The 15,921-nt window shown below is 36.1% G+C and overlaps 1 protein-coding gene and 2 long non-coding RNA genes across 8 annotated transcripts in view; 2 read left to right on the top strand and 1 right to left on the bottom strand.

Annotated features, from left to right (window-relative positions):
• LOC126714408 (receptor-like protein kinase FERONIA) overlaps window positions 1-15,921 on the bottom strand; it is a 170,861-nt gene that overhangs the window by 36,413 nt on the left and 118,527 nt on the right. The gene's annotated exons all lie outside the window — the stretch shown is intronic.
• The window catches only part of LOC126714413 (uncharacterized), an 89,675-nt gene that overhangs the window by 34,585 nt on the left and 39,169 nt on the right, over window positions 1-15,921 (top strand). The window lies entirely within an intron of this gene.
• LOC126714412 (uncharacterized) lies at window positions 1,440-3,567 on the top strand. The gene is made up of 2 exons (XR_007651597.1): window positions 1,440-1,685; window positions 2,267-3,567. It is a non-coding gene; the product is annotated as an uncharacterized LOC126714412 (long non-coding RNA).

The raw sequence follows: 15,921 nt of genomic DNA on the forward strand, positions 1-15,921 counted from the left end.
TTTGCTATTGAGCCTTAGTCTTTTAAGTTCAAATGACAAGCACTCCAAACTAAATACTCACTCAATCCAAATATGACACATGCCCCCACCTTTTTGTGGCAATGCCTCTTCAGGGATTCCATGGGTTTTGCATCATCCCGTGAAGTGATCTGCAAATAAGTTTTTCCTGGTCTTTTGTAATGTTTAGTTGCTGTTTATGTTTTGGGTGTAGTGGAAGACTAGTTCTGTTTTTGTGTTGTTGTAATTGTTTCTGTTAGTCCAGTGTTGTCTTCAGGGTCTTGCTACTTTGGTTTAGTTTGCTTGAACTCAATTTTTCTGTGTCTCTACGTTTCCTTTCATTAATAAAGTTCCCCTGTTATGCGAAAAATATATATATATATATATATATATATCTAGAACATCAAACTATGGCAGTGGTATCTGCAATATTTTAGCAACATAATCAGGCATAAAAGCATGATATAAAAGCTCCAAATTCCACCAATGCGTATCCCCATTAATTAGATCGTAGCCACCTTCATATCTGGATTAATCACTTAACATGCAAAATATTCTTGTGACAACTGATAAGAAGCACGAAGGAGCCAAGGATCTTGAATTCTTGATAATCTCGAATAGATTCTTCATTTCCAATATTTCAGCACTGACTCTGCTTTAACAATTAACTTCCTTCCTAACCGGCTAGAACACTGTGCCATGTATAAGATGGAGAATGACCAACGTAGCATGCATAAACAGAGCATTTACGATAATACTTGGCCTTCCAAATTCTTTCCAAAATCAAGTCCGGAACATTTAACACTTTCCAAGGTTTTAAAAATAGAGAGACGGGTGGGGTGGGGGGGTTTCGTTTTTATTTTAGAAAGTAACCCTCTCTGACCTTGCTTAGAGCACTAGCGATAGGGGGTGCAAACACCCTCCAGTTGCAATTTTACAACCAAATCCTCAAAAATAATGCTCCATTTGGGTATGGGTTTTTATAAATTTTTGCATCCTGTGAGCAGTTGGTTCTTATATATAGATCCAACTGTAGCACAAGATGTAAAAAAGAAAAATATTATTTTATTCCTCTCTCTCTTGTCTCTTCTCACTCTCTCTTCTCTGTTTCTGTTTCTGTTTCTCTCTCTCGGTGGATTTGGTGGTGTTGGGCGTAGATTTTGGTGGCTGAGGTTTGAATTGAGGGCCAGGTTTTGAATCAATGGCTAAGCCTTGGGTTTCCTCTCGGTGGTTTTGGCGGCGTTGGGCTTTGGTTTCGGGGCTGGGGCTTGAATTGGTGGCGTTGGGCTTTGGTTTCGGGTCTGGGACTTGAATTGATGGCTATGATGACCCAGTCAACACAAAAAAAAAGAAAAAAAAAAAAGAAAAAGAAAAAGGGTCGAGGTTAGATTTTTTTTTAGTTCCCACATGCCCCACCTAACCCCACTATCCATCATTCCCAACCACTCATTTTCTCACTATCCACTTTCTCTCTTTGGCCGGCTCTTTCACTTCACTCCTTTTCTTTCCTTTTTTTCATTCTCTCATAGCTCCTCTCTATACTCATCTTCTCCACCGGCACTTCCACACCACCGCCACCATTTCCACCATTTCAACCATCATTTTCCGGCAAGATCACCAGAAAATTTTTGGGAACCCATAAACACCTTCACATCCTTTTTTTGAGATAAAAATTTCTCATCTTTTTGGTGGGTTTTGCACTTTTGTTTGAGGTTATTTTTATCTAAGCTTTAATAATGATACTCATGTAATTTATGAGCATTGGAAGTGATATTTCTGTGTTTTTATGTATGGGTTTTGTATTGGTGGAATTATTTGATGAGTGGGTATATAATTTGTGCTGTTGATGACTACTTAAGGTTTATGTATGGAGGAAAATTTAGGGGTTTTAAGTTATAACATGTGATGGTTGGTAAATTTAATTTTTCCATTGCCATTGGGTTTATTTAGAGTTAGTTGAAGTTCTAAATTTCTTATCTTGGAGGATATATTGATTTTGCTTTCATGGGTCTCTTAATGATGTAGTGTAAATTTTATGGAAACTAGTCATAATGTTGGAGATGATATTAAATGGGTTAACTTTGTAAATTGGAGTTTATGCCTTGTGAATCTAATTGTTGAGAAACTTTGGAAGTAGAATATATTATTATTGATGAGGTTAAATACTAGGCTTGCCTAATTAAGTGATTATTTGGCAATTCCTAAATTGTGGCTAGATGCAATTTCAAGCTCTATGCTTATTGTGATAGGTTTACTTGATATTTTTTAGGTTCTAGCTAATCTCCTTGGAGCTTGGAGAATTAGGATTTTGTGGTTACGAGGTAAGTAGTTTTTTAATGGGATTTTGAAAAATAACCATGTTGTGTAAATGTTGTTTTTGGGTTAGACACACTTTTGGAACTACCTATGGAAATTATATTTTCCTAAAAACTATTGTGTCGTAACCATAATATATATATATATATATATGATTATATATGAAAATGCATCATATTTGGTATTGCATTTGGGGAAATGCATGAATTGTTGATATGGAAAAAAAATGAGCATATTTTATTTAATCTTTGATAAGGAAATCTTGGATTTTATGGTATATTAGAAAATTTAAAGATGCTTATCTGGTCTTGTAATGTGAGAAATTGTTAGAAAATCTTTTGACAAGAATGAGGTTGAAAATCTTACAAACTTTGTAGAAGTTAGATTATTTAAGGTTTTCTGAAACTACTTGGATACGAATTATGTGTTTCAAAGTAATGTAACTTGTGAGTTTATGTGGTTTTAGCCCTATGCCATGTATGATTTCCCGGTGATCACCCGATTTGGTTTCCGTAGTCTTTGTGATAATGGAATCAAATCTAGGTCAGTGCCCTTTCACTTTGGATGACGCGTTCTTCCCTGCTGTCCATGGGGGGAAGAGGTTCCTTGATTGTGTGTGAGTGAGACTGCTATCCATGGGGCCAAAATACCACATGCAAGAGAGGTCCTATTTGACGCGCTCTCTTTGCTGCCCATGGAGGGAGAGAAAAACCTTGAGAGTATGGGTGAGGCTGCTATCCATGGGGCCAAGAGTCTGTATACCAGAGAGGACAATATCATGCCAGTTGTGAATGGGTGAATCCCCTAATCGGTTTATGTGGTAGTGTGGTATATTTGTGATAAGTTACCTTATGTTAGATATTATGACTTTGGAAATTATATTGTTGGTGCTCACAGATTATAGTATATAGTTTCAAGGTATTTACTTTGGGAAACTTTGTGTTTCATTATTTAATCATTCTTCTCATATTAATATTATTGAAGATGAAACTTGCATTTCCCTCACCCCCATTAAATATGCTACTTACTGGGCCCTATCTCATTCCATTATTTTATAAACTTTTCAGAGTAGGCAACAATCTTTTGAGACAGCTTTTTGGGTGGCTAATAGTAGTTAGACTAACTACTGATGGAGGCTAAACTTTTGTAATGGATATATTAGATGGTATATATCTTAGACTAGACTTGACTCATTCTTTTGTGGCCAATGGTCCTTGTAATTAATGCTTAAAGCTCTGACTTACTCTGTGAGTATATTCTAAGGGATTATTATGATAATTCTTGATGTTGGCACTTGATAGGATTTATGTGGATTGAATTGTCAAAAAGGAAAAATTTGTAGGTATTTGAGACGTCTTTCTCATGCTTTGGACCCTTCGGAGTTTGGGGCGTGACAGTGGCGTGCGGCGTGGGTGTGGTGGCTTGGGTTGAAATCAGGCGGCGTGGGTTGGTGGTGATTTCAATGGGTTTAAATCAATGGCTTTCTCGGTGGTTGTGGGTTGCTGCAGGCATGGGTGTGGTGGCTTAGGTTGAATCAATGTGGAGATTGGGTATTTTGGCTTGGGTTCTGATGGTGTGGTTGGGTTTTTGGTTGGTTTTTTTGTTTCTGTAGTGTGGATCAGCAATTGGTTTTGTTAGTTGATTTTAGTGTTTTGGTGGTGGCTGAGTTTCAATTATAGGTAGTTGTTAGCAGCGTTGGGTTTGTTGTGGTGGTGCTGTGTTGGCAGGTTCTATGGTTTTTAATGATTTGATTTGGGTTTGTTGTAAAAAATTTTTGTTGGTTTTGTGTGATTTTGGAATGGGTTTGTTGGGTTTTGCTATGTTTGTTTTGGGTCTGGATTCTTGTTGATTTTGGTATAGATAGATTTAGTGGATTTTGGAAGGGATGGATTTGGTTGTTGGGCTTGTGGTATGGAGTTAGTTGCTGGGAGCACTGAGAGGAGAGGAATAAAAAAAATAGATAAAAAGGAAGAGAGAGAAAGAATAAAATTTATATTATTTTAATGAGTTGTATGTAAAAATAGAAATTGGGATGTTGGGTGAGTTGTAAAATGAGATGATATAATAGATAAAGTAGGTTTTGAGGGTGTAAAATAGAACTTTTTTGCATCCCAGATGCTAATGCTCTTAGCCAACATAGCCAAGTTAAAAGATTAAGTTCTTGTAAACCCAATCCACCCTTATTTTTCGAAATACACAGCTTATTCCACTTTGTCCCCATTAGTATGAATTCACCATCTTTGCAGTCTCGTGACATAAATTCTGTGGCAATTTAAAATACCCCATCACATAGGATGGGGTTCGTTGAATCACATTGTGAAAGATTCTAATTTTTAATTAGTATAATAAATTTTTTGATAAGTTCATAAAAAGAAATCGGTAAGTGTAATAATGCTAAATTGCTCTTTTAAGTTTTTAACTAAAATCTCCTTTTAAAAAAGTTTATTTTATTTTATTTTATTTTTTTATGTACCAATAGAAAAGAGCAGTAGCAAATTACAAAAGAGTTGGGTGAACCCAACTATGGTGGCCGGGTTTTTTGGTTGCTAGGCTAGCTAATGTATACACTGAGCTTAAGATGACCCTTGGAACAAAAGTAGCTTTACACACAAAATCCTGCTGTTGAAGGGCCACAATATCAGCAACCATAGTTCTATCCTTCCAACCATTTGGACATTTCAAGTTACAAGCCTGAACTATTCCTTTGCTAGTAGACAGAAACAAAATTCTACCAAAACCAAGATTTTTAGCTATCAATGTAGCCTCTACTAGAGCTTCTTGCATTGCTTCAACTGCTGTTGCTACTGCACTACTAGCACCACCCTTAAATATGGTCAGGCCTTGAAGGGTGTTGGCTTCATAAGCTAGGGCTGTTCTGCCACTTCCTCTTGATTTAGCTCCTGAGATTTTGATGATCACCTCCCAACGCCTTCCTATGCTCTGGCTAACTGAATTAGTTCTTGTGGATTTTCTGCCTTGATTCCTTTCCATGCTGAAAGCTTCCTTAAACCTGCAAAACAATCTTTGAGCATGAGAATAACTTCCAAAGGGTTAGGATTTTTGCCTTCATGAGTAACAAGATTCTTGTGATTCCAGATGGTCTAAAGAAAGGTGAAGATAGCTTTCAGGTAGTCCATCATATCTTGCTCCAAATTTTTATATTTAATCAGTAAATTGTCAAGCCATTGCTGGATAGGAGCGGCTTCTAATTCAAATGTGTGTATTGCCGGAGGGGAACTGTGCTAGCATGCTCTAGCAAAAGAACAGTAAAGAAACAAGTGGGAAGATGATTCATCCTCTTCCTTGCACATTGGGCAAGTATTGGTAGTTGCAATACCTCTGCTCCTAAGTGTAAGATAGGTGGGGAGGCTATCATGCATTAACTTCCACACAAAAAGACTGATTTTATGAGGTACATTAACTTTCCAAATAAGATTCCACACCTCTGTTGGAATTAGGTAAGGCCTTGAATGTAGGGAGGAGTTTTGAACAAAGTCCTTAAGGAGGAGCTTATAAGCATTTTTAACCTTGTACCCCCCCTGAGCTTGAGTGTTTCCACAGAAGTTTATCTGAGACAGTCCTGGTCTTAGAGATGGGAATTCCAAGGATATCAGCACATTGAGGAGGTGGATAAATTTTTCTAACCAGATTAACCTTCCAAGTCCTATTATTATGGTCAACAAGGTCAACAATAGTACCAGTAACGAGGTTTGGATTTTGCAGATTTTAGTTAGGGCATTTGAACCAGTTTGGGTGCTTTAGGGGATGTTAGATCCATCACCAACCCACCATCTAGCTTCCTTCAAATTTGAATTTTCCTGTTTTATAATGTTTCTCCAAAACCAAGGATGGTGGGGTTTGGGAGAGCATTCATATATAGAGCACTAGGGAAATATTTAGATTTAAGGGTCTTTGCTAGCAAGGATTGGGGTTTTGGACTTATTCTCCAAAACTAGGAGGCAAGCATGGATTGGTTGATTAATTTGAATTTTTTAAGACCAATACCCCCTTCTGATTTGTTCATACAAACTGTATCCCAATTCAACATTTGCATTTTTTTAACCCCTTGATCATGACCCCACCAAAAGTCTTTGATAATAGAATCCAATTTCTTGCAAATAGTATCAGGGACTTTGAAGCACAAAAAAGTGTACAAGGGGATTGATTGAAGGACAGAGGAAATAAGAGTAGTTTTGCCAGCTTGGGAAAGAAGCTTTGCTTTCCATCCCTGTAACTTAGAAGCTAATTTGTCCACCAAGAAATGGAAGTCAGCTACTTAATTTAAAATCTAGGCCAAGGTATTTGCTAGGGGTATAAACCAAATTAACCTGTAAAGACCTTGCAAGAGAGATTTGATCATCACTTGACATATTGGGGAGCAGAAAAGATTAGATTTAGCTAGATTTATACTTTGACCTGAGAGAGCACAATACCAGTTAAGGATCCTTTGGATACAATCTAGAGATCTATTATCCTTTTTGAAGAAGAGAATGGCATCATCAGCAAAGAAAATGTGTCTAAAGGTGCATCCATTCCTACCTATTCTAATCCCTAAATCTCTTTCCTTTGTTCAGCTTCTAAAAAGGATAGGGAAAGAACATTTGCACATAAAAGAAAGAGATAAGGGGATATGGGATCCCCTTGCCTTAAGCCTTTGGAAGGTGTAAAAAGATTGTGTAATACAACCATTGACAAGCAAGGTGTATTGCACTGTTGTAACACACTCTATAGTCCAGCCAACCCAATTAGGACTAAAGTTCATGGCCAACAGAACAACCTTCAGAAAGTTCCAATCCAGCCTATCATAGGCTTTACTCATTGATAGGCCAAGAATGTATTGACTCCTTTGGTAAATTAATCAATTAATTAGGTTTAATTACATGCAATAAGCGTGTAACACAAACAAATTACCAAATAACTAAATGCAACGGAAAATAAATTTGACATGGCTGATTTATTTACGAATGGGGAAAACCACCGAGGCAAAACCCTACCGGGTAAATTTAAGATCACCATTCCCGAAAATCCACTATTATCAAAACAAACTATTACAAGTAAAAGAATTTCAGTACCTTATACCAACCTATAATTGAACCTTTTCCCCAATACACAATTGGACTTATAATGTAGTGACAATCTCTCCTTTTAATGCACAACTCCAAGTATGTGACTAACCAATCGATGCACGGATCCCAGTACGTGACTAACACACCAACTTGAGAAGAAAGTTGGCTGCAAAGTTCTTCAATTCATCCACACAATAAAGATTGAGAAGCTCCTTGGTCACAAAACTCTATGGCATACAAACGCAGCAGCTTTTTCAAGAGAAAGATGAACTAGGACAAATTGTCTCTGGTCACAATATGCTTGCAACAACAAGTGCAACAAGCTTCTAACAACTCTTAAAATAATCCTTATATATGTCTAAGGCTGTGAAAAAAGAAAACCTAAACACGTAGCTTGGATATGCGTGAAAAACAGTTTTGAAAAACTGATTTTCGTAATTTTCGATAGATACTGCTATTAAGCTTATCTGTCGAGCTTTGCATTTTAAATCTCGATAGATACATCTATCGAGCTTTAAAAAACAAAACTTCTTCACTTGATTCTTGGACAAATTTGCAAGGCTTCAATACTTGGACTTGAACTCTTGTTCCTTGAAGTATTAAACACATCCTAGATCTACCTAATTACAAGTAAAGTGCATTTTGTCAAAGGATTAGCCAATTCTAAATGACATATGTTCTTAACATGATCCACATATGTCCTAACACTCATGTCAATCTTTAGAGGCCCAAAACAACCTTTCCTATCCTTCATTTTGCCTAACATGTCACAGATTTTATATGTAATTAAATTGTTATCAGAGATGTTCCCCCCTTTAATGAAGGCATTTTGAAAGGGGGTGATGAGGTAGTCCATGAAGGGTTTAAGCCTATTAACTATAATTTTGGAAATAACTTTGTATATGAAATTGCATAAGCTAATCGGCCTAAAATGGTTGACATTCTTAGGACAAGAGTTTTTAGGAATAAGAGTAATGAATGTTTGGTTGAGTGTTTTGAGTAAAGAACCTGTATGGAAGAAGGCTTGAACATAGTTGAAGATGTCATTTTTCACCAAGTCCCAATACTCTTGATAGAAAAAGGTTGGAATTCCATTTGGTCCAGGTGATTTGAAGGATCCAAGTTGGAAGATGGTGAATTCAATCTCTTCATTTCTCACTAGTGTGGTAAGAGCCAAATTCTGTTGGTTGGATATCTATGGAATAGTCAAGGTTCTGATCTCCTCAAGAATATGGTCAACATTAGTGGTAGTGGTCCTCCCATAAGATTGCTTGAAGTGTTGTAAGAGTAGTTGTTCAATTCCTCCATGATCTTCAATTACTTCACCATCATCAGTATTCAGTTGTAAGATCCTACTCCTTGCTCTTCTTTGCTTCACCACAATTTGGAAATACCTCGTATTTCTATCTCCTAGAACCACCTAATTGCATCTAACCTTCAGAGACCACATTACTTCCTCTCTGTGCATAAGTGTTTCAAGTTCCTCTCTAAACAGGTTTTTCTTTCTGACATCGTCAACTGTGTGAATAGAATTTTGGATGGATTGCAATTGAGCTTGTTTGAGCCGAATGTCATTCTCAACTTTACCAAAAACTTGCTTGTTCCAACTAATGAGATCTTTCCTCACATTTGAAAGTTTATTCTTTAGCTGGTATGCCTTAGAACCAACTACCTTAAAATTTCAAGCTTTCTGGACAACTTCTTTACATGTAGGGTGTGTCATCCATGTTCTCTCAAATCTGAAGGGTCTATGCCTGAAGGATTGGTTGATTTCAAAATCTAGCAAAATAGGACCATAGTCTGATCGAACAATAGGAAGATTTCTAAGAGAGTAAATAGTGTAGGCATTCACCCAATCCACACTAGCAAATGCCCTATCAAGCCTTTCCATTGCAAAATCTTCCCCATCCCTCCTATTCATTCAATTTGTTAACTAAAAAAACAAAAACCTTACTCTTTGTTTTTTCTTTTCTTTTTTTTTTTAATAGAAAAAAAAATGTAACCAAAAGATAAGCTTATTTCATGATTTGTATTAAGAAGTTGTATTATTTTAAATTTTGAATTTGATAGAAGAAAATGTGGATGAGTGAGAATATGGGTTGTTAAACGGTTAAATCTAAAGTTGCTAGACTACTAATATATATATTTATTTATTAAACTAAGTTTAACATAATCACTTTAAGTATCTTAGTGGTTAGGAGTGTTCTCTTAAAAAATTCCTCTATAATGTTACAATTACCATGTAAAATATATTACAATAAATCAAACTTGCTTTATGAGTTCGTGCATTACAACTAACAAGTAATTACCAATTTAATTATTTAACAAAAAAATAAGAATAACCAATGTTAGTTAATTAAAATTATAAGTCTTTTTCCTAGTTTATGTAGGAAGTTCACAACATGGGGGAGCTAGATGCATAAGAAAACCACTATTTGTCATTTGGAGCAACACAATCACACATAAATAGTTTCTTCTATCTTTTTGACTTGTTTTTACAAGACTTGACAACAACAAAAGCCCATATGATTCAATACACATAACATTAATAACAGCCCAGTTTTTAGCTCATGATTTTAATCACGTGTTTTCAGAGGTTGTAATGCATTGTAACGCCTCAAGCTTAAAATAAATAAAAATATATACATATATATAAATATATATATATATATATATATCAAATTTTTTGGACCCCCACATACCTCACCTATCCCATTCACTACCACCACACATCACACTCCCTTATCTCCCTCTTTGGCCAGTCAATGCAACTAAGGCTTCATTTGGGAGTTCATAAGGGAATGAAATGAAATGATTAGAAGGGAATGGAAAGTAATGGAGTGTATTTAAGTAAGGAAAATGAATGGAATGAAATTAAGTAACCTTAATTGTATGTTTTAAAATAAAGGAATGGAAAGGAATAAAAATAAATGGAATGTAAGTAATTTTGTTTGGGAGTAACATAAAGAGAATAGAATGAAATAGAATGAATTTATTTTATAACAATATTACTATTATACCCATATTTTAAAATAAATGGTTGAATACGTAGGGGTATTTTGGGAGTTTAGTAAAAAATTCATTAAATTTTGTAAAAAAATCATTAAATCTAATTTCGTTCCCTCCCATTTCTCCCAATTTCAAGGGGATGAAAATTTGAGATTTTAAGAGAATAGAGAGGAATGAGTGTTCCCTCATACTCGTTTCATTTCCTTCCACTTAAACACTCAAAAAGGGGAGTGGATTCCATTCCCTTCATTAAACTCCCAAATAAAGGAATGGAAGAATATTCTAAAATTATTCTTTTCATTTATTTCAATTTCATTCCATTCTCTCCTCCTAAATGAAGACTAATGGTTTTTTACACTTTCCTTTTTTCCATTTCATACAAGCACAACACACTTCTCTTTTTCTCCCTCACACTCTCCCACCGGTCCCCACTCCTCACCACCACCTTCTCCATCTTTTCTAGCAAGATTTACCAGAAAACTCCTTAGAAATCTCTAAGGCATTTTCTTCTCTTTTATTTAAGGTAAAAACTTCTTAACTTTTTGTTGGATTTTTATACTTTTGCTAGAGATTCTCTTTATCTAAGCTTTTGGAGTGATAATCTTGTGTTTATGTGTATAGGTTTTGATTTGGAGGACTTATTTGATAAGTGGGTTTATGGTTTTACAAATGGTGGCTGTCTAAGGTTTACTTATGGTGGAAATTTAGGGGTTTGGATTCTATCATGTGATAGTTGGTAAATCTAATTTTACATTACTATTGAGTTTATTTGGAGCTATTTGAAGAGTTAAAATTCTTGTCTTGGTAGATATTGTGATTTTGTTTCATGGGTCTCTCTTGATGATGATGTGTAAATCTTATGGAAGTTACTAATAAATTGTTAAGATTTTAGTATTAGGGAGATGATCTTAAATTAGTTTATTTTATAAATTAGAGCCTATACCTTGTAAATAAAATTGTTGAGAAACTTTGGAAGTGGGATACATTACTTGTGAGGTTAAATACTTAGGTTTGCCTAATTAATTTCTTGTTTAGTGATCTCTAATTCATAACTAGATGCAATGTCAAGCTTTATGCTTATCATAACAAGTTTGCTTGGTACTGTTTAGATTCTAGCTAATCTCCTTTGGAGTTTAGAAAATTAGACTTTTGGGTTAAGGTAGGTAGCCTTTTAATGAGATTTTAGGAAAATAATAACATTACATGAAACACTGTTTTTGGGTTAAACACATTTTGGAAAATTATTTGTGAAACTATATTTTTCTAAAAAGTGTTGTCTATTGGCCCTATTATATACGATTATATATGAAAAGTGCATCATGTTTAATATTACATATGGGAAAATGCATGAATATGTGGCATGGAAAAGAAAAGCATCTTTGAACTCCTTTGATAATAGCTTTCATAATTTGTGGTATTATTTGGAAATACTAAAGATGTTTTGTCTTATAACTTGTATTATTTGGGAAATTTATAGAAAATCTTATTGCAAGGAATGATTTTAATGACCTTGAGAATTTTACGGATATCTTGGTTATTGGGCAATTTTATGAAACTACTTGTAAAGTAAACTACGTATTTTGAATACATTTAATTTGTGAACTTCTGATGTGATTTTACATTGTACCACAATATTGGTGATTATCTCGTCTTTGTGACAACGCTTGTGTGATGTCGGATTACCCCATCTTTGTGATGACAAATCAGGATAGAGCCACTCACTTTGCATGACGCAGGTAAATCCTTGAATGTGTGGGTGAGGCTCCTACCCATAGGGCCAAAAGACCACATGCAAAAGGGGTACTGTATGGCACGTTCTTCCTTGTTGCCCATGTCAGGGAGAAGTAAATCCTTGAGGGTGTGGATGAGGCTAAGCAGGGCCAATAGAACACATGCAAAAGAGTTACTATATGATGTGTTCTCCCCAGCTAGCCATGGGCGGGAGAGGTGAATTCTTGAGGGTGTGGGTGAGGCTGCTACCTATGAGGCCAATAGACAACATGTCAAAAGAGGTACATATCATGCTAGTGGTTTGTGGGTTTTGACTTGTCTCTATGGCGGTATAATGTCTTTGTGATATTTTTGTCTTTGTGGTGGCTTGTCATATGGCTTGGGTTGGCCTTTCAAGTTTTTGGAACAATGTTGTTATGCTTACGCTATATATATATATATATATATATATATATATATATTATGTGGTTTCATGGTGATCATTTTAATTTGAAGCTTTGGGTGGCATTATTTAATCATTCTTATCATGTTATTATTGAAAATGATATTGTAGTATTCAGTTAGAAATTTCCATACTATAACATGTTTTGTAAACTATTTATCATCATGAAATTTGCATTTCCCCCACCCCCATTAATTATGCTAGGAGAAATTACACTTTACCATCTTAAATTATACCCTAAATTACACTTTGCACCCAAAACTTTTCAAATGCAAGTTTTGCACCCTAAACTATGACTCTTGTTACACTTTGAATCCCAACGTTAAGTTTGCCATTAACTTGGATGGAAATCCAAAGTTTAGGGTGCAAAGTGTAATCAAAAGAATAGTTTAGGGGGGTAAAGTGTAATTTCCTATTTGTTTTTAAGGGATTTAGAAGAGGGGCAATTTGGTCTTTTTACATGATGCCATACTTTTCCATCTAAGTTAACGGTAAACTTAACGTCAGGGTGCAAAGTGTAACAAGGGTCATAGTTTTGGTTGCAAAATGTGCATTCGAAAAGTTTAGGGTGCAAAGTAAAATCTGGGATATAGTTTAGGATGGTAAAATGTAATTCCCCCAATTATACTACTTACTAGACTCCATCTCATCCCATTCTTTCACAAACTTTTTTAGAGTAGACAAAGATTATTTTGAGACAGGTTTTTGTGGCTAATAGTAGTTAGACTAACTACTGATAGATGTTGGATTTTTGTGATGGTGATCTTTAGATGATGTACATCCTAGAGTAGGTTTGATTCATTCTTTTATATCTAATAGTGGTTATGACTTTTATTTCCACTGATGGGACAAGTTATTGATGTGTAATTATATTAATTCAGACCTCTATTCTTTTGTAGCCAAATGGTTATTATAAGTATTGCATAGAGTTCTGACTTACTTTGGGAGTATCTTTAATGAAATTATTATGAAAATTCTTGATGTTGATACTTGGTATGAATTGTTTGGACTGAATTGTCAAAAAGGAAAAAACTATAGGTATCTTTGGGATGTATTTCTCATGCTTTGGACCATTTTGGGTTTGGGGTGAGACATGCATGAACTCAAGTGTGATTAATTTCACATGTTAGCCTAATAATTTATTAGTAAGTTCTAGTTAGCTGAACTGATAATATCTATTGTTATCAAATAAGAGACCTGGGGATTTGAACCTAGCACACCATAAAATGACTGGTGTCTAAACCTAAAATAAAGTGTAATCATCATAAAATGAATGTCATATATTGAAATTCTATTGTGTAAGGACACGATTCGTAGCGACCCATAATAATATTGGGTTCGCACGTGAAAAGGCCCAAACAATATCATTTATAGAGCGTGGGTTTGAAAGGCTAGGCCTTGATCACCAAGCAGTGGGTTTTTCATGATGTTCATACATAATTAAATCATGTTCGCCCTAGGAGTATTTCTCCAGGAGGCGGGCTGGGAGGCTCTGGTTTTTGGCCATTTTTCCCAGCCACTTCCCTTTGGATCCTCACTTTTCCTTTTATACTGGCCTGTATCCTTTATCCAACGCCCACGTATTGGATCGACCTTTCCAAGACTGATACTTGTCCCATCAACCCATACCTAGAGTGGTTGGGGGTGGTTGTAAAAGCTGAAGGGTATGGCTCTGTCAGGTGCAGAGTATTGAATGGCAGTAAGGGCAACTTTCCCTTTGTCCTTGGTCATTAAACTATCCAGCATATCCTTCCCTATTGACATAGATATTTTTAGATTTTTTCCAAACTGTTTCTATACCGTTTTTGTCCTTCCTTCCAAGGGGACCTCGGACATGCCGAGGACTGAATCGTCCTCGGCTGTATCCCAAGACTATTTTACACTTGTATTGCCTATCCTTGGCTATAACCTTCCTCGGCTCGGGCCACAAATTATTGGGCCCCACAATAGCCCCTCAAAATCCTGCTGTCCGACCTCTTGGTCGGAGAGGAGGGTTTTGGTAATGCCAAGCCTTTATTACAACTCGTTTAACTCTGTCCTTCATTAATGTTGGTGTCTCTTCATCTACTCAGGAAACATACCGGGCTACAAGACATTCCTCTGAATTCATTCACAATGCGTTCCCGCCGTTTGATTATCCAAAACGCCCCTTTAATTACTTCCCTTTACGAGACCATTTAAATTCGACGGTTATTGACGGTGTGGGGAAGTGGAACGGGCACATTCTCGTTTATAGATTTTCTTGGAAATCTGGACAGGTTAAATACCTCCTGTTTTGCCCTTCATATAAGAAGAAAGGCAAGGGGTTATTTCTCTTATACAGAGACCCTTTTAATCCTTCTGAAATCTGAAACCCTTAGCCTCCTCCAGAGTTTACTTTATCTGCTAGTTACACCTTAAATTGTGATACGTTCGAAATAGGAGTGAGTAATGAAGGAACCATACCCTTTCCAGAAATACCATGTTCTTATGAAGCTCAAAATGGCTCGGTCAGGGCAGGGATGGCAGAGACTCAAGATACTTCTTACCCTCCTTTCAGCTAAAATCCGAAGTAAGGGCTCGTCGCGTCAAACTTTTGGCGCGACTAAGCTGGGGTCACCCATTATCAGTATCAGCCGCTCTCTTAGGAGCATAGCTAACATGGCACCAGCGTGTTAGGAGTCAGGACTAACGCAGGGGCAAAGTATCCCTGCTTCTTCCTCTCTTCCTTCACTGGTGCCTCCTTTTGCCTCTCTTTCTTCTTCTTTCCACCACCAAATCCATCCTGGTGCTTTTCCTTCTTCCTCTTCTTCTCCTCCCCCACCAAGGAAGGTCCTCCTCTCAATATGGATGCTAATGGAGCAGAATTTGGAAATACTTGGGAGTAGAGCTTAAAAAGATTTCTAGTTGTTCGTTCGTTGTTGTTGTTGTTGATGTTTTTTTTTTTTTTTTTTTAATTGTTTTAGTAACTCGTTTTCTATATAGGCTTGTTTAAGCCCTTCTTTGTACACTGTAATACCCCTTTATATTAATAAAAATCATCATTGCTTTATTTCGTATGTTCTATCTCTTCTCTTTGAAATGGTTATGTCGCAAATAGACGCACTGCTTTGCGACTTCTTCTTTATTTCTATACTCTGAACGATGCTTAGGGCCAAAATCCCAGTTAATAAAAAGATCTTGCTCTGTGCTTATTGAAACTACCCCACTTAATAATACTGAATCGAATAAATGATACTTAGGGCTGAAATCCTTATTAAGAAGAAAAGGAAAAGATATTATGATGAGCTTATTAGGGCTGTCTGGCATAAGAACGCAGACCTGAGAAAACAATACTTAGGGCTGAAATCCCTTACCAAAAAAAAAACCAAAAAACGTTAT

This window comes from Quercus robur, chromosome 2, assembly GCF_932294415.1.
Source record: "Quercus robur chromosome 2, dhQueRobu3.1, whole genome shotgun sequence".
Classification (NCBI taxonomy): Eukaryota; Viridiplantae; Streptophyta; class Magnoliopsida; order Fagales; family Fagaceae; genus Quercus; species Quercus robur.